Consider the following 20,833-nt stretch of genomic DNA (forward strand, 5'->3'; position numbering starts at 1 on the left):
TTCAGTGAAATGGTATGCAGGGCAGGATCTACTACTTAACAGAATGGTTTAAAAATTTAGTGTGAAATCGAGGCTGAGACTTCGCTGTTGTCAAGGTGGCATCCACATACCTTGCCTCTTGACCACAGCAACTGAACCACACAAAACAGGTGAGGGCTAAAAGAAGGTGTATTTCATAGGGCAGGGATGCTAGGCTTCCTGATGGGATGAAGATGCTGTGTCTCCTGCCCTTGGTCCTTCTATGAATTGAAATAAAAGCAGTATTAGATTAAAATTAGCCGAGTCTTGTGAGTCTGATGGCCAACTTGGACACATAACCAGTGCCATGATGGTGCAGGTCTATCAACCCAAAGCAGTGTGTGGATCTCCTTTGGGTGCTGACTCAAAAGAACCAACTATAAAGATGGTTGGGGGAGAAAGAGAGGAAGAATGAACAAGAGCATCAACTGTGAAAGTTTTGGGACTGAATAGGTATTTGTTGACAGTAAAGAATTCTACTCATTTTATTTTAGGTGTAACAATGAACAATGGTATTAGATTGGTTTCTCTCTTTTTTTTTTTCCATAAAGGAAAAAGAATGAACAAGATTTTTTTTTTTAGAGATAACTGATGAATTTACCAATTAAATAATACAATGTCCAGAACTTGCTTCAAAATAATCAAGTTGTGCTGGGGCAGGAAAGGGGGGGCTGAGTGGTGGGAGACAGACGGAATATACGGATTGCCTGTTAGCTGATAATCACTGCAGCCCAGTGAGTACGTGAGGGCTCAATATACTACCCTCCCTTTTCTATCTGTTTGAAGTTTTCCATAATTAAAAAAATAAAAGCAATGTGAAAGAGCAAAAGGTAGAAAAATCAGATACAAAATGAAGGATGACTATCAGTCTATAGGGACACCTACGTATAAAGTTAGATGTACCTTTGAACTGACTTGCTGCTTCTATATCTGTATCTATTAAATTTTTTTCATATTATAAAATTGGAATACTAAATATAGTGAATATTCCTGAGTAATTTCTATTCATAAGACCTCAAAAATAAAATTATCTTTCTTCAGAGAGTTACATTCTTGAAAGAGAAAAATCAGCTGAAAACAAAATAAAAAGGATGAGCCAAGCCAGTCCTCAATTTTCTGTTACTCTTCAAGAACTAGAGTAACTCGTCTGTATCTCCTTTCTTCCTTTCTACACTTATTTATTCCTCAATTGTTAACTCTATTTTGCTGATGAGTGTTCAAGCAAACAAATATTTACTGAGTATTCACTAGAATGAGGCATTCTGAAGAAAGCGGACAAGAACAGAGATAAGTGTGTGGCCTCTTCAGGCCGCTGCTTCATCTCACACAGCCTACATATAAAAAATCGTTCCTCACGTACAAAAATATCAATGCATTAAATTCTCTGCTCGCCATTGGCTACTGAAGGGACATCCCTATTCAGCATGCTGAATTTCTCAATTTGTTTTCAGAAAAAGGCAAAAATAAAAGTTAAAAATCATTAGTGATATGAAGTAAAATATCTTTTTCTAACATTCTTTTAAGCTAAAAAGGCATGGTCCCCAGATGCTGACTAGTAACTTGAAATACACACTATATTAAGGAAGGGACATGTGTATGTGTGTGTGGATGTGTGTTTGTGTGTGTGTGTGTGCGCGCGCGCGCGTGTGGCACAGTGGGGGGTTGTTTAAGAAAGGAACGGTCCTATGGGTGATGGCTTGGACTGGGAGCTCCAGCTCTAGCTAAACAGCCTTAATTAGGAAATACTGACCTTAGATGTCTGTTACAGTAAGTTGTTTTGGAAAGAGTCCTCAGGCAAAAAGATCACAGATTTTGTTATGTTTTCCACTATAAACAACTTTTTGCTTTCCCCCTGATAAAAACACTGTGGTTTCTGCAGGCAACAGTGATGGAGCCAAAATGCATGTACTTTTTTGCCTTCAAAAAAGATCTGCTGAATTTACTTCTAGTATGTGGCCAAGAATTAAAGTCATACGTAGTCAAAGAGAATTCTATCATGTAGTCAAGAAGAGAATGTGAATTAGCCCCCTTAGGGTGACATCAAAGAACAGGAGTTACTTAGTGACCAGAGTTGTATTTCAGGAACTCCATGAAAAATGAGCCTTGCTGCAAATATAGACAACACAGTAGAAAAATACATTTATTTTTGAAAGGAATATAGAGTATATTAAAAAACATACCCTTGGTTTCTATTACCGTCTTGTAACAACAGCACATCTATTCCCTGTTTCTCTCTTGAAACCCAGACCCAAACTTTCAAAGGCTCCCGAAAATATCCCACAGGCATCCCAAACACGGGCTCAAAATGCAGCTACTCATCTTTGTCACACCACCCAGCCTCTTCTCTGGAGCTCCCTGTCTGCAAAAGCATCAATGCAATGCCCCACCGGAAACCGTGGGCATCACGTCTCCCGTTCCCATTGCTCCCCTTTCCACATTCAATCAATAAGAAAGGCGTGGCAGATTTTTCTATCAAGGGTCAGACAGTAAATATTTTTCCAGGCCAGAAGGTTATTATGTAGGTACTCATATAATGAGAAGAAAAAAAGTTCCTGTAGACTTTTTATTACAGAAATTCAAAACATAATGACAATGTATTTTTTGGTAATACAAGTGTATTAATGAGGAGAATGGAATTCTTTCTTTGTGGGGGAAAATATTCTAACTTTGAACCAAAATTAAGTAACGTCTATCATCAAAATCAGTTACAAATGTTCATCTGTTAAGACTGATACGTGAAGAGATTTTACTCATTTTATCTTTGGAAGTGTCTTTTCACACAGATAGTTAAGGGCAAATGCAGACTGCAAGCCACAAGCATGACTGTAACTGAGCACACCCATCACCTGGAAGGCGTCTACAGCACTCTTTCCTGGCATTTGCCTTTTAGCATGTCATTACAACGCAGACCACTCACTTTCAATGAAGGTTAGGTGGGACTTCCTCACTGAACACTCAAATGGATTTTGAAGCTAAGGAAATTTGCTTAGTCAGTTAACGTGTGGAACTGGGTGATTGAAAACAAACAATCACACCTATGTGAGCCCTGAGTGCCTATCACGTGCCAGTAATTGCCAGAAGAGGCCTGGTACAAGCACCTCAAGACGATACGTGCACACACACACAGAGCTAAGGAGAGGAAAGCAAATGAAGGTGTCCTCTGGTAGTCTGTTACCAGCAAAATGAGATCTTGCTTATGCTTTCTCTCTTAGCTTTCTTTTTTGTCTCCCTACTGATTTTTTTTTTCTTTTTATATTCTAAGGAAGACATCAGGGTGGAAGGGTAAAATAGAATTTTTTTAATGGAAAAATGATAATTAAAACATGATAGAATTCCTATTAAGTATCAAAAGAATTAAAGAAGCTGGGCATGGCAGTTTAAAAAGCACTTGATACATACACTTTTGTATGCATGTATACGTACATCGCTGTAATAAAGAGAGTGAACACATATACATCACCCCCAAGTTTCTGTGGGCCATCCCGGGCCCCATCCCAGACCTCCTGCTTCAGGCAACCACTGATCTGCTTTCTTTAATAGATTTATCTGCATTTTCTCTATTTTTATATAGATGATACAATGCAGTATGTAATGGTTCTGCCTGGGTTATTTCGCTCTGCATAATTCTTTTGAGTCTTACTCACACTTTCGTATGTATGAAAAGCTAATTCCTTTATTTTGCTAGGTAGTATTCTATTGAATGTCTGTCTGACAGTTTTTCCTTTCATTGGATGATGGATGCTGGGTAGATTCTAGGTTTAGGTTACTACAAATAAAGCTTCTATGATCATTTGATTTAAAAAAAAAAAAACAAAAAACATGGCAGCAACAGCTTCCTATGCATACACCAATCCAACACTTCCGGCAGGGCTGGGTGCTCCTAGAAACTGCAGGGATTCATGCTGATTTTCCACCAGCACACATCCTCACAGTCAGCCCATGCAAAAGAGGGATCTTCAGTTCCTCCACATACACGGCTAAGATGATTAAATGATGAATCTGAAGACCTGATTATAATTCTAGTGCCTATTCAGACAGAAAAAATTAAATCTAAACGAATCATTATGAAAAAGTAGCCACATACTCTTAGACTTCTTCAGTTTCTATAGGTACAAGTTCCAAAGCGCTAATTATTTCCTTATGCAAAAAGGAACAAGAAAAACTGCAGGGTTGGTGTGCACATGTGCACATAGATAAGAGGAGCATATAGGCATCAGCTTAATTATAAGCCAAACCCTTTCTCCTGTGACTGTGACATTTTTGTTTCAGCCAGATTCCACCGGGGCCTATTTTCACATCTGGCAACAACAGAATACTTCCAGAAGTTCTCTTCTGATCAACAAATGGTGACTGGCAGGAATTGCCAAAGTGAAAGACAGTGTCCTTTAATGGGAAGTGACACCGAGTAATCAAAAAGTTTTATTTAATAAATCAAATCATGACATAAATCCTGCCATGTAACTGTCTTACTATTCATCTCATATTACTTAGAGGTGACAATGTTCCATTCACTACTAAGGATAAATTCACTAGTGCTTCATTTACTCTGGGCAACTGTGCCAAAGCTCAGATCTTCTCCAATATACAGATCAAAACACATCTCCCTCTCTGTCCAGATGATTCTTTTCCTACCTAAATGAGGTATAAACCCTTCAATCTCCTACCTTGATTCTCCATCTAAATATTTAATGTATTTTTTCCTTCTAGGACCAATTAATTTTTAAATAACTGCCATACAGTAAAACAAATATTTGGAGAGTATACAATTGAATGAATTTTAGCACATGTATAGACACATAGAACCACCACGACAATAAGGATACAGGAGAGTTCCATCACCCAGCACACTCCCTCTCACTATCCCCTTACAGGCACACCTTCCCCACCTCTACCTGTTGGAAATCACTGACATCTCCATTACCATCATTTTCTCTTTTCCTGAATGTCATATAAATAAATCATGCTTCTGAGATTCATCCAAGATGCTGAGGGAATCAATTGTTCATTATTTTTTAGTGCTCAGTACTATTCCATTGAATGTAACAGTTTAACTATTAATTCAGCTATTGAAGGACATATGACTTGTTTTCAGTTTTGTACAATTAGGAAGGAAGCTGCTAAGAACATTTGTGTACAGGTTTTTCTGTGAGCATAAGTTTTCATTTCTCATAACCAGAAGAGGGATTACTGATCACAGGTAAGTTTATGCTTAAGTTTTTAAGGAAACTGAAAAGCTGTTGTACAAAGTACTGTATCATTTTGCATCACCACCAACAATGCCTAAGAGTTCCAGCTGCTCCACATCCCTGCCAACACCCGGTGCTGTCAATACTTTTAAATGTTAGTCTAATCAGGTGAGTTGTTGTATTCCTAGTGGTAATGATGCTGAAAAATTCTGTATGTGCTTATCTGCCATTTGAATATCCTCTTTGGTGTAGTGCCTGATGAAGTCTTTTGAGCATTTTTTAATTGGTTCGTTTCTTTTCATACTGAGTTTTGAGAGGTCCTTATACATTCTGACAAAAGTCCTATGTTTGGGTATGAAAATGCTTTCTCCCAGTTTGTAGCTTGCTTTTTATTCTCCTAAGAGTATCATTCAGAAAGCAAAAGTTGTTTACTTTGATGAAGTCCATCTTTTGTCCTTTTTACCAATCGGACTTTGGACACCACATCTAAGAACACTTTGCCTAACCACCGTTAGTCACAAAAATGTTCTCCTTCGTTTTCTTTCATAATTTTTAAAATTTAAAATTTTGTATTTGGATCCTTGATCTCTTTTGGGTTTGTGTGTATGTGTGTATACATGTATGGTTTAGGTCAAAGTTTTTTTTTTCTTTTTTCCTATGGATATTCAATTGTTCCAGCACATTTTGATGAAAATACTGCTTTCATTCTTCAACACACTAGGCACCTCAGTCAAAAATCAATTAGCCAGTTTGTGTGGGTCTATTTCTGGACTTGCTGTTCTGTTTCCAATGACTTATTCATCTATCTCTTTATCATTACAACACCATCTTGACTGCTGCTACTTTGTAATAAGTTTTAAAATAGGTTGGTATGATTCCTCCAATTTTATTCTTTTTTCAAAACAGTTTTGAATAACTAATTCCTTTATCTTTCCATTGAAAATAGAAATTTAGAATCAGCTTGTCTGTATCTACAAAAAAAAATCCAATTGGAATTTGTACTGAAATTACTTTAAATCTATAGATGAACTTGGGGAGAATTTTTATCTTTAATATGTTGAATCTTCCAATTCATAAACTTCACATATTATTTTTCAGGTCTTCTCCAATTTCTTTTGTTTTACAGTCTTCAAAATACAGTTCTTATACTTGATTTGTTAGATTTACACCTAAGTACTTACACGTAATTAAATTTTCTTAGAGCTACTGTGTAAAATATTTTTTTTTAACTTTCAGTTTCCAACTCTACATTTCTACATAGTATTTAGAAACAGGATTGATTTTTGGTGGGTGTATACTGTATCCTTGCTAAACTCATGAGTTTTAGGAGTTGTACCGTAGATTTCAAGGCACTTTCTATGTAGGAAATCATGTCATCTGTGAATAGGTATCGTTTTATTTCTTCTTTCACTTTCATACAACTGACCCTTGACACATCTAATATTGACTCCTTTATAAAGAACTCAGACAGTTGCCAGTCTTAGATGCCATGTCTATAAACAGGGTGACTCTCAGGGGTCAGTTGCAGTGGCCACGTTGCTGTTAACGACCCACAATCTACTAGTTTCTAGTCTCCTACCATTGCTCTTGGAACTTGTGCTGTCACGATCCTAGCACATCTGACATATAAGCCCATCCAACCAGCAACCAGTCTGATATTCAAGTGGTATATGCTTTACATGAGAAAAACACAACAATATGAGAACTCTATTACACACTTATTGCTGGTTCTTTTAAAAGAATAAGCCAATTTTCTGTAATTTATTCAACATAAAGCAAACTGAGCAACAATTCTTAGTAAAAACTGAAGTTTATGCAACATTAAGGAAATGTGGAGTAAAAAAACAAGTGGCATGAAAATGAAGTCAATGACACTCCTTAGAAAAGAAGTAAGCTTTAAAAAGGCTATTAGGAGGCCTGATGAAGTGAATAAAGTAGTCTTTCTCAATCAGTGTCCCAAGATAGCAGCTTGAGTACTACAAAAAATAATCTAAGTGATCATTTTCTCAATTCTCTCAAGAATGGTACACAGCTATTTATCAATCTAGACGCCCAGGAGAGAAGTTAATTTGTTAACCACCATGAGTGCCTAGAACATTCAGATGTAAGTTTAGACTTAATTTTCTCAGAGAACATACACAGAGAAAGTCTGGAATACATGGTCAAGACTCAGGAAACAGCAAGAGAAAGCTTTAGAATGAAAACATACCATTACTGAGTCATAAAAACTTTTTAATTGAGCGCTCCCACATGCTAGTCACTGTTAGGTGCTAGAGATATGAACACACAAAACTAAAGGAATAAATTTGACAAAGAGTAGAACCAGAAATACTGAGGGGAAAGGCAAATAACGAGTGACATGTAGAGGAACACAAGGAGGTGTGAAGTCTGGAGTTCTGGTAAAGGTTCTCACACATCAAAAGAGAAACTTACAGGGAGGATGGTATAGCTCAGTGGTAGAGTGCATGCCTAGCGTGCACGAGGTCCTGGGTTCAATCCCTGGTATCTCCATTAAATATAAATAATTTTTTTAAAAACTTAACTACCCTCCCAAAAGAATTTAATTAAAAATAAATTTTAAAAGAGAGAAACTTAAGTCTCAATAGCCTGTTTATCCCATGTAATCCAATTCGCTTAGTAGAAAGAGTCAGTGTTTTCCATTGTTAATTCTCCAAACATTAGTGACCAAAGTGATAATCATTTTCTATGTTTCAATCTATACATAATTCAATACAAGGTAACATAAAATATCATTTTTATGATGTCTTGAAGACCACAAATGCTTGTAATCCTTCCATCAAGCTCTAAAACCCTAAAGTGTGAAGGCCTACCACCTGTCAAGAGTGGTCTCTCTGTTTCTCATGAACTAATTTCTCCTACAAGTAAGTGTGATGTGTGGGCCACCAGACTTCGGGCTGTTAGGTCCAGTGGCCCTCAGTTTCATCATCTATGAAAAAAAAAAAAGATTTTTAAACCTCTAAAATCCTTTCCAGCTCTAACAGTCTCTGAATATATGAGTCTGCCAAAAGGATTTTTAATTACCCAAGAATAGATTCATATTAAGAAGGTGTGTGGGCAGTTGGTATTTGGCCATGGGGCTACAAATAAAAAAAAAAAAAGGAACTTATTAAATAGTTTGCAAAGTCTATCCCTAATTAAAAGGTTTTTTTTCCCATTCCTTATTAAAAAAAAAAAAAGGACTCAGACCATTCTCATTAGTTGGCAAAAGATCTTAGACAGTATATAACCCATTAATACATAGCTTAAATCAAACTGCTGCTCACTACACAATCATGTTGCTCTACAATCTATCCAAACATTTGGCAAGGAAATGTTACAAAGAACAAACCATATATTTACAATAGATATACTTAAGTTCAACTAGTTTTTTCTCATCCAGTATACCAAAATAGAGGCTTTTAATAAAACATAATTATATAAAAGCCAAAGATGTGGGTTCTAGGCTGCCTTCCTTCCTCACTTCCATTCACTCAAAAAAATGACTGAATGGTTCCATAATTTGATTACTCAAGTGCCTATGTCATTTTAGAAAGAATAAACATTATACATGGATAATAAATAAGTAAACAGAGAACACAGTCTAATTAAGAATGGTGATAATGACAGCAATCACTTATATATTAATTATATTTGTCAGACGCTATTCTAACCTATCTATAGATATTCTTAATCCTCACAGTAAGCCTTTGAAACAGATCATTTTAATTATTATTCCTGTTTTAGAGATGAGAAAATTGACAAAGGAACTTGCCCAGAGTTACACAGTAAGCGCTGGAGCCAGGATTTAGATCCAGGTAGTTTGGCTCCAGAATTATACTTAACACCAGGCCAAATGGTCTTCCACATTCAATATAGGAGGCTGCAAATTTCAGCTGTACCTATACTAATATGGTAGCTCTAGGCACATTATTTAATCTCTTCAACCTCAGTTTATATAAAATGAGAATAATAATGAAGACTTCATAGTGAAGTAAAACATGTAACCTCCTTGTTGTTTTAGCATTGTAAATGACAATGTTTTGGAAAACAATTTGAATTTATATTCCAAGACTCATAAAAAGGGTCTTAACTCGACATTAATTCTTCTGCTTCTGTAAATTCATCCTAATGAAATATATTTGAAAATCTATGCTTTTTAATACGTGGTAGTACATGTTAGACATGCCAAAGTTAACTGCAGTTAAGACCATCAGAACAGAAAGTAAAAAAGACAAAGGTAAATTTATAAAGTATTGGGTTCTAAAAAGAATGGATAATCCAGTCTAGATCACAGAAGCTACTTTTTGGCTGTCATTACTATAACTCAATTCAGGAAAAAAGTTCTGCCAGGGTCCACTCTCCAAAAAAACAAAAAAACAAAAAACAGAAAAGCACACTGATAATTCTGTATCAGATGCAGAGAAGAAAACAACACACTGGTGATACTTTTAAGACCAAACTATTCCAGTAATCAAAGTATCCTGATGGTAATGGCACCTTAAGAAAAGGCAGGACATACAGAAGATGGAAGATGGGAATGGGAACAGAACACAGCAATAATTTAAAGAAAACAGATTGCAAGAGAAATCAGAAAATATAGACATGAGAGGATCACTTAAAGTTGTCTAAGAACCATTAACATATAAGCAGAGTGGTACTGGGATGAAGAAAATAAATTTAAAAAGTAGCAAGTCATACTGACGCTGATTCAAATAGGCATTTATAAAGTTTATCAGGAAAATCTTCTACATATAAGTCCTGGTCACAGTTGGATCTGAAATTAGGATATGCAAAAATAATATAATAAAGTTAAAAATCAAAAAAAGAAGAAACCCTGAAATATTGACATTATTCTTTCTTCCATCATTCACCTTTGAAAATCTGCCACAGAATTTAAAGTTAATGGAGTATTAAATTATGTCAGTTTACATTCCAAATTGAAAATCTGGATAACAAAGCTAAATAAAATTAAGAAAATTAATCAATCGATGTATTACTGTAAAAATGTAAGTGCACTAAATATCTAAGTGCCTGTCAACTCCGTTACACAGAAGACTCACATTAAGTGAACCACTGTGTAGCAACCACTAGGCATCACTAATTACCTTCAAAATTTGCCTTTAGCAGCAGCAGAATCTCAAGTCCCCACCCTCTCCTCATGGGCACTGGACACAGATAGACATCTTTGTTTCAAAATGTAAAAAAAAACTTCAGAATTGTGTTTGTCTTTATTGTTATTGCTTTGCCTCTTACTTTTGCATGTGATTGAGAATTAAGGCAGGAAAATGAAAAAATAAACCTCACGGTAGAAATAAGAAGGAGAAAGATGTTGGAGTAAGCAAAAAGGGACCTTAATAATTCCATTCTTTGGAGGTGAAATCAGGTGTTTATTAATTTAACAGAATAGGCACAGAATCAACATTTCAAAAGATGGTGGGTGTCCTGAAGTTCACAGTGAGAACAATATGTGGCAGTGATGACTGAATTCTCAGCAGCAATCAATTACCAAAGGGGGGCCCCCAGCTGCCCTGTTACATACACTGCACACTATTGTTGTACAAGCCTATTTTCATGCGTCATATATAGTATCAGTCTTATTTTATTCTTTCTCTGTATTTGTGGTCATTTCTAGGTATATAACTCTAAGTCTCACACATATTCTTTTAAAAACCGGATGATTATTATATTCCATGAAGACTGAAACAGAGTCATTTACCAGTTAACTAAACTACACTAGTGATAAAAGACTCATGGGGGTTGTGATAAATTAGGTAAGCATTATTTTTTTATTGCACTTAGCAGAGTATCTTATACATATATAGATAGTAGGTAAATGTTTGCTGAATAAATGAGTGAGTGAGTAAAGAAGAAACAAATGAATATATGAACAAGCCAATGAACACAGCAGTCAACCACCAATCTTGTTTGGGGATAGCTTCCAATCAAAAGGGCAACTGGTCCTAAATAAATAAATTCATCCATACATACCTTGTTCTCATAAATTTATATAGATGTGGGGGGCACGGGAGAGAAAAACAGAGATGGGGAAAGGGAAGCAGGGGAGCAAGAGAACAGAATAAAAATACCATCTCAGACAGTTTATGATTTTCTCGAGAGCAGTAATGGAACAGTACATAAAGGTACTTTATAAGGTAGAAAAAACCTCCTAAATCCCTATTATCTCTCACTATTAATATTTACGTTAAGGTCAACCTAAAAAGAACCACAAAAATACACATCACAAATCATAGAGCTACATTCATTGTTTAAAAATAGAAAATAGGATTTTAAAAAATGACCTTGCCTTAAACCCAGTTTCCTTAGTGGATTTACAGAAAAATAAGACATCCCTCAGAGACTACCTCATCAGATAAAGTAAATGAGGTCTTAACTATATGCACTACTGCCTTTTCAAAAAGCCAAAGAAAACATTCTGCTTTGTCAGGGTTAGAAAAAACAAAACAACTGGTGCTACCATGCTGAGATGTAGCAAAAGAAAAGCAAAGTGGTTTCAGAAATAAATATGAGATATACATTATTTTTGTAGTGCAAAAACTGACAGGCCTTCGTCCACAATCACATGTGCCTCCAATTATACCTAATTTCAGTTGGGCAACACAGTTCTGAGGTTTTTTCCCCCTTCCTGATAGGGCTTGAAAACAAGTTTCCTTGAAGCAACAAGAAAATTGACAGATGGTAGCTCTTTGGAAAAAACCACTCAACCACTTCTGCTGCGCCCTTCCACGTGCATCCTAACTCAAGGACTGGTTTGAAAAAAAAAAAAAAAGACCACAAGACAGGAGGGTACAGTAATCAACCATCTCTAAACCTGCATGAATCAGCAGTCCTATCCTTTAAGCATCATAATACGAAATTCAGATTCCACTCCATTGGATAAACTTAATGCATCTTAAGACGCATCTGAGACAGTACAATGTAAGAAAATAGTACAATATAAGAAATTTCTCTTGTAAAAATCTGGGACCTATAGCCTCTTTGGGGGAGTTTAGTAGGCTATCCCCTAGATCACTATCAAACTTTAGCTCTAACTGGCTTTCAACTAACTAAGCAAATACAGTTTCAATGCAAGGATAGAACACTGGGCTAGAAGCCAGCGACTCTGTGGTTTACTGGAAAAAGAACTGGTTAGATGATGTGGTTCAAGTCACGACTCTGCCACTTACTGCTCCGTGGTCTTAAGCAAACTGAAATCTAATTAAGCCGGAAGTTTGTCCTCTGTATAGTTCTGACAGTAACAAACTTAATAATAATTATATTAAACAGTTACTATGTGCCAAGCATCATGTTAATTACTTTAAACAGATAATCTCTTTAAATTCTCACAACACTATTCTAACCATTTTACAGATGAGAAAATTGAGGCCAACAGAGGGGCTGAATAACTCGTACAATGACACACAGCAAATGAGAAAACAATGAGGCCAAGTGTGAACCCCAGCAATCTCAAACTATCTCTTTCTAGCCTTTCTCCTGCCATTCATTCCCTTATTCAAAACACCACCACAATGATCCGCTGATCATTCTCTGTATAAGATACGGCCTTTCAAAATTCAATACCACTGGTCATGATGGGGGAAGGCGGTCTACCTCCTTAAAATGCCTTTGAACTCACCTGTAAGATAAACTCTGCCAGACAGTCTAGACACCTGCTATGAAAACTCCTAACTCACTCACACAGCCCATACCCCTCCTAAATAACTTTGTTCACTCCTTTACTGTTGTACTTACAATGTTATGATTTCATTGTTTCATTTCACTGATGCTTGTTTTACTCTCTCTCTCCTGTGAGATTCTCAAGGGCAGACACCAAATGAACACATCTTTCAATCCTCTGCACTTATTAACAAGCATCAAATCATGTTTCTTGAGTGAACAAATGTCCACAAACAGGGTCTTTACTTTTTTTTAAAGAACAAACATAAAAGATTTTTACATATGAAATAAAAAAATAATCTTTCTAAACGATAAAAAGCATCTCTGAGTATTTATAACTAATGTATATCCTCACCATATAATTTATGAACTGACATGAACAAAGTGAACCATTCTACTCAATTAACTTTAAGGTTTCTTTAATAATAATTCTAAATTTGAGTGTCTTTAGATTTTTTGCTTTTTTATTCAAATTCCAAGTTATTCTACCTTCCTCAAACTAAGTAATTTTATCAGAAAAATGGTCAGCAAGATGCACTTTTTAGTTAGAGCAATGGTATATCCTGTAACATGCTAGAATTTGAAATGTCTTTTCAAAACCAGTCTTTTCTTTATATATAATTACATAAAGAAGAATTTAGAAAATTTAAGATTAAAACCCCATCCTAATGCTGCCTAAAATTTCCAAGTGGGCCACTCATTTAAAGGCATTCATTAAACTAGCATTTGAAAGTTCTGCAACTTGATGATAATCACTTCACAGGTATGAACCAACAGTGCCATCAACTGTTCTTATGAATGATCTTTCCCAAATACAGTGTATAAATACACTAAAAATAGATTACATTAAAATTTTATTTTTACAGTATTTAAATGAAAATAAGGTATTTGGGGATTTCATTAAAGACATCAAAAAAAAAAAGCCACAAATTTCAAGACAACTAGTTCTGGAATAAAAGTAAAAATGTGACAAGTTCAAAGCTGCCATAAACACTTCAATTTCACACATTTAATTGTTTGAGATAAGTTCTGCTTCATTCATGGTCCAAATTAACTAATTTTCTCCACAAAATAATCATCTATATTGAGAGAGAAGTAAAGAGGATTCTATTCCAGCTCAGCTGGAAAGCTTTTTCTGCATTCAAGTAACACTGCTGTTACTGAAATGTTAAAATACTTTCGAAGTAAATATTGTGAGCAAGTTTATTTGTCAAACATTCACCTAAAACTGAACCAGTGAAATGGGAGATTGAGGAGCTGTTGATGAATCAGACAAACTCCTGACTTTATGTTCCAGTACCAGTACCTCTCCTGCCCAGAGTACACAGGATGAAGAGGAAGGAAGGGAAGAAGTGGTCTTGGAGAATGCTGATGGAGCAATCCTAAGGAAAACACTTACCAAAGTGCCCATAATGCCAGGCTACACATACGGTAGGTAGCATGTGTCCACGTTAAAAAAGAGATCGGCTCTTAGAGGTTACCCAGTTTCTCTGAGTCACGCAGCTAGAGAGTAACAGTGTCTATGACTCCAACCCCCAGTGGCCGAGCACTCCCCCATGTGCCATGAACTCTGCCGTCTTCTCTGCAAGAGGCTGGTGCCACATTCCAGGCTCATCAACCTTTTTACTGTGTGGCTGACACTGCATCTCACAGTGGTGCGGTAAGAGGACATCTGTGTATCTCACACCTCTTAAACTCGGAGGCCTAAGGAGGCACTGCTGTGCACCCTCGCCTCTAGCAGAGTGTCATGCTGGGACCCAAAAGCATTCCCCAGAGTACAGAACAGAGTAAGACTCAAATCATCCCTATACAGGGGCTATAATTAACTCTTGCTTACAGCTGCATGTTCTCGATTATTTCAGTCTATGTTAGTTACCCATTGACTTGGGAAATCTTTATTTTTGTATATGTCATAGTATCTAACACAATACCTGGTAGTGTGGTAGGCAGATAAAAATTACATTTTCCAAAGTATTTTGATTATGTCTAGTTAGTAACTATTTTATATTTTAATCATCAGGACCACAAAGATAACAACATGTTATTAGTAGTAACTATATTTCTCTGAAAACAACTGCACCTTCTATGAAATCAATTTGCATTCTTGTTATTTCATTCATTCACCTAGCACTGGAATAGAGACTGATAAATTCTGGACATTACAGAAAAAAATCTTAAAACATCTGAGTGAGTTTGTTTTCCCCAAGCTAAGATGTTACAAGGGGGGAAAAGTAACAGATACTTTAAAAAGTGATAATAAATTCAAGGATGCAATCTCAAAGAAAATTACATTCCCCTTAAAGGCTCCTGTATACCATTATTTTATGTCTGACAGATGGCAAGTAACAAGAAAGACAAGATAAATTTTAAAAGAGAAAGTACCGGTAAAGCATTACAGGGTCAGACAGTATTTTCTAAGATGTGTTTAGCCCAGGGGAGGATTATCCCTTCAAACTAGGGATAATGTGATAGCAGTATCTGAAAAATGATATAACTTGTATCAGAACTGCTAAGCAGCATCCAACTCTTGGCTCTGGAAGAACGAAAATTGCCAAGGGATTGTCAAAAATGATTACTTTAATAGTGACAGAGAAGGCAAAATAAAGCACAGATTTTCTTTATGGCCAATTTCTGATATTTTACATTTTGTCCCCTACATTACCTTCCGTCTGTCTCCACACTCCATTCTCCCTCCTAGAAAAAATAAGGCAGTCACACAAATGGAGTCCCCTGACAGAAACTGCACTTTTCAACAGCTCGCTCCTTTCTTTAATGCACATGTTGACTCCCTATTACACTGACCACAGCACTTGGTTGATATTTTTCTACATCAATGTCCACAGATTTCCTACTCTGCTGTGCTTTAGAACTACGACCTTACTCTACCAATTTAATGAAAAAGATTAAACACTCTGGCGTGAATCTTTAAATTTCCTGTCTTTACATCAGAAACTAGATTATTTCTGGCCAAATATTTAATGAGAATCTCAGATTAGATAAAGCTTCCAGTTTATAGAAAATACATAGGTTAGAATACCAAGTGAACACCACCACCAAACAGAGGAAAAGGGGGAAGAAGAAAATTGACAAATCCCAGAAGGCAGGGGATGTTCTGATGGAGAACTGCCTGTATCTCAAGTCAGTGGCATCAAAGAGGCTACCGGACATCAACCCAGACATAAAGGGACAGGGCACAGAGCACGCACCCTCTGTTCTGCCTGACCGCGTGGAGGAACCGAATGGCTTTCTCTAAATTACATCAGTCAAGACCTTTAAGAAAACTCAAACTTACATCCTTTACTTCTATCTCTAAGGAAGCATAGAAGTGTCTCTTTCTTTCCAACACTTAGCCTTTCTAACTATGTATATAATCCTGTTTAAACAGTTTCTTCTTTCAATGGAGTTCTAATCCTTACTCCTCGGCCTCAAAACAAGCTCAGACAGAAAAATCTATTCCCTAAAGACCACCTCTCTTACTTAATAGTCGAGCTCCTCCGAAGAGCAATCCTCCTGTGGCAATCCCTACTAGTTTCCAACGACATTTCCAGTTTTCCCACTCTTCCGAAATGGCTCACCTCTCCCAGCATTATTTCTCCTTAAGAAATGTGAAGTTATGGATACTTATTACACTGCATATGCATAAAACCTTCACCTCTGATTAATTCTATTTCACACATAATTCCTCTGTCTCCTCCTATTTCCTACACACAGGCACTGATCACCTTCAGTGACCTCCACTCTCACCACTCCACTAAGACTTCTTTTTGGCCTTGTATTTCTGTCTCCAACCATCCTCTGCAACTTCCAAGTCCCTGGTTACAAATAAATCAATTGGAGAATGCCAAAGCCCATCTTCTTAACCATTACACAGTTCTGCCACCCTTGCTTCTATATTCCCAAAACTACCAATCAAGCTCTCATTCCTTCCTGGCTGGGCTGCTACAGGAAACATGAGCAAGAAACATGAGTGATCTACAGATGCTGAAATTTCATTTCAAATGTCACTATAATGCAAAGATTATCCTGCTCCCACCAGACCCCTCCCTGTCGACCATACAAGATACTACTTGCTGTCATTTACTAGCTGGAGGACAACATGAAGTCACTTAACCTCTCTGTAACTTAGTTTCCTCATCTATTAAAAAATCTCATGAAGCAGTTGTGAGGATTAAATACAGGAAAAAATATACAATTACCAGAATTGTGTCTGGCACACATTAAGCACTCGAGATACACTAGCAACAATTAACCTCACTCTCGACTGTATTTCAGAGTCATGTCCATATAGCTGTCTTATCCTCCCACTAGAAAAATAAGTGCCTATTCATGTCTACAGGGAGTCTTAACCCACAGAGACAGTCCAGACATAAGACGTATATTAGACAAATGGTGGCTAACAAAAAACAAGAACAGTGTAAATTGTAACAAGGCACCAAGTGGGCCAAATTTAAAATATCCAATACAACAAGCATAATAAGTAAGATGAATACTTGAACATAAAATTAAGACAGAGTATAAAGAGAAAAGATAAATGTTATTTAAGAAGTAAAGGTACTCTTATATACCCTTGATCAGATAAGTGGTCCTCTTAGCTCATCCACAACCTAGCATGACCAGAAATTTTCAACTTCTTCCTTGGCTAAAGAGAATAATATATTCCTTTTAAATTTTAAGTTAGAACTGTAACAAAGCATAACAACTTTTAGCCAACAAGGACATGAAAAGATGCTCAACATTGCTAATTATTAGAGAAATGCAAATCAAAACTAAAATGAGATATCACCTTGTACCAGTCAGAATGGCCATCATTAAAAAGTCTACAAATAATAAATGCTGGAGAGGGTGTGGAGAAAAAGGAACCCTCTTACACTGCTGGTGGGAATGTAAATTGGTACAGCCATTATGGATGACAGTATGGAGGTTCTTCAAAAAACTAAAAATAGAGTTACCATATGATCCAGCAATTCCACTCCTGGGCATTTATCTGGAGAAAACTGTAATTCAAAAAGATATATGCACCCCAATGTTCACAGAAACACTATTTACAATAGCCAAGACATGGAAACAACCTAAATGTACATCAACAGAGGATTGGATAAAGAAGCTGTGATTATATTTATACAATGGAATACTACTCAGCCATAAAAAGATTAAAATAATGCCATTTGCAGCAATACAGATGGACCTAGAGATTGTCATTCTAAGTGAAATAAGCCAGAAAGAGAAAGAAAAATACCATATGATATTGCTCATATGTGGAATCTAAAAAAGAAAAACAAAGGCACTACTGAACTTACCTAAAAAACAGAAACAGACTCACAGACATAGAGAACAAACCTATGGTTATCAGGAGGCAAGGGGGCTGGGAAGGGATAAACTGGGAGTTTGAGATTTGCAGATACTAACTACTATATATAAAATAAATAAACAGTAAGTTTCTTCTGTATAGCACACGGAACTATATTCAATATCTTGTAATAACCTATAATGAAAAAGAGTATGAAAATGAATATATGTATGCATATGTATGACTGAAACATTATGCTGTACACCAGAAATTGACACACTGTAAACTGACTGTACTTCAATAATAAAATAAAATATGAATAATAAATAAATAAAATAGATAAACAAGTTTCTACTGTATAGCACAGGGAAGTAAATTCAATATCTTACAGTAACCTATAATCAAAAGGAATATGAAAACAAATACATGTATGTATAGGTACGACTGAAACAGTATGCTATATACCAGAAACTAACATAAAATTGTATACTGACTATACTTCAAGAAAAAAGGATTCAAGTTTTTTTAAAAAGCATAAAAATTTTGTAGAGTTTAACAGTAACTTAGATAATTTACCAATACGTGTAATAAGATTTGCTGCAAATGGGATCCTTTTCCTAAATGATAAACAAAAAATTTATATGAAACATATATATCCATATTTCATTTGAAAGAGATAAAACTGAAAAGTTGAAAGATTTTGATGGGGATGATACTTTTCACTCAAAAGAAAATTATCAGTAGAACTCTTAAAACATTTAAACGTAAATGAAAAAAAAAATGAGCTCTGCAGGCAATTAAAAAAATGAAATTCAAGGTAAAGATGTTAAGAGTGATACTGCCAACCAACACTCATGGAGATACTTTCATCTGAGAACAAGTGATAAGGCTCCAGCGAATTCAGGAAAATGATCAGTAGCCAGAGAAGTTCAGAAACTCTTATCTCAATGAGTGATGGAATGGACTGAATTCTCTTCATAGCAAAAGAATACTTGTTCATTGACTCACCTAAAGGGCAATTCTTCACTGTAAAATGAAAGATGTGAGAGGATGAGAGTGAAAGGAAATATCCAGTGAGCTTTTAAAAAGTCTAGAGCCTCATTTTAAGAGGAGAAAAATTCAAATGCACATGAAAAGTTTTAGCCTCATGCTTTTTAAATTTAAAGTCCATTTAAAATGGCTACCAAAGGCAAATTTTGAGAAATGTATGGCAAAATAAATCAGTCATAGCTTTAAAGTACTTTCAGAAACAACAAAGCTTACAACTTAGTGGAAAATATAAACTACACGTTCTGAGATAATCAAGTAAATAGGGAAGTTTGTAGATACACATGGGAAGGAGGGATGGGGCAGGAATAAGCAGCCAGCCAGAGAATGGGGCACACACCTGTGTCGGGCAGGATTACCCCCAAGTGAGTGGAGAAACGGTAAGACGCAAGGGGACCCTTACGGCACGCAGAGAGGCCTGTGGTTGAGACAGAGAAGGACCGTGATTTGAGCCTGAGAACTTCAAGTAGTTCAGTTTGTCTGAATAGTGGAGTGTGGGTGTGGAGCGACAAAATGGAGAAGTACAAAGGCTGGAAAAATAAAGCATCTTTGAAAACTGGCATCCAATAGCTCGAAAGTAGCTGCAAAGTCACCTTGATCCTGACATGGTGGATTCTCACATAATAGAGTTTGACAGGCCCTAAAATATTAACATACTATTAACATACTTAAAGGAATGTGCCCACCCAAAAAGGAGTTGATCAGTCCTGCATTAAAAAAAAAAAAGATTCTCAGAAACATTTTGACGTTGCTCTTCAAAAGACACTGTTCAAGAGAAAGTGTGCTTAGCCAAACTCCAAGTATTACCGTCCAATCTGGCAAGGCAATCTGTACTGTGATGAGAGTTTAACGTGATCCCATTAAACTTTCAAATTACATAACCCAATGATTTGATTCAATCACTAAGCGAACATTTATTAAATCCCTACGGTGTACATTTTTCTGTGTGCTAAGGATACAGTGGAAAACAAGAGAGTCATTTCCCTACCCTCGTGGAGCTTACTACATGCCAGTGAGGGGAGGTGGGCAGTTACAACATAAATGGACCTATGTCTGTTTCAACAGTGAGGAATATTAGCGAGGAAAATGAGGCCAATAGGGAGGAGAGGAAATGCAGGGACGCTGCAGTTTTCTACAGGAATTCAGGAGTCAAAAACAATGCAGTATGTGAAGGAAGGAGAAGAGAAACAGAGACAGAGGGACCAGCCAACAGCCCGACATGTATGACCTGGCTCAGGCTCGAGAGAGTGTATCAGATTTGTCAGTCAGTGTGACAACTCTGCATCTCACTATTCATTTCTGACTCACTCACTAGTCTCTGAGCCTAATGGGTCCAGGTTTCTGAATCTTCAACATTGAAGGCCAGATGTTGGTCCTGGACAAGTTCACCAAGTCAACTGAAAGTCCCCAAGGGCTTTTAGGGGAAAAGCAAATGTCTTCTTCAACTGTCCCCAGTCTCTGGCGGCAGCTTGAAGGCTCGCCCAGGAGAAAAGGGGGAACAGCGACAGCTCAGCCACAGGCGCACAGGGGGAGGGGAAGGCCCTGGCTTGGAGAGAGGCAGAAAGATGCTGGAGCAGGAAAGAGACGTTCACCTGATCTCAGTGGGAAAGAGCAAGAAGAA

The 20,833-nt window shown here is 36.6% G+C and overlaps 1 protein-coding gene across 7 annotated transcripts in view; it reads right to left on the reverse strand.

Annotated features, from left to right (window-relative positions):
• The window catches only part of CDKAL1 (CDKAL1 threonylcarbamoyladenosine tRNA methylthiotransferase), a 532,049-nt gene that overhangs the window by 324,713 nt on the left and 186,503 nt on the right, over nt 1-20,833 (reverse strand). The window lies entirely within an intron of this gene.

Source organism: Vicugna pacos, chromosome 20 (assembly GCF_048564905.1).
Source record: "Vicugna pacos chromosome 20, VicPac4, whole genome shotgun sequence".
In the NCBI taxonomy this organism is placed as follows: domain Eukaryota; kingdom Metazoa; phylum Chordata; class Mammalia; order Artiodactyla; family Camelidae; genus Vicugna; species Vicugna pacos.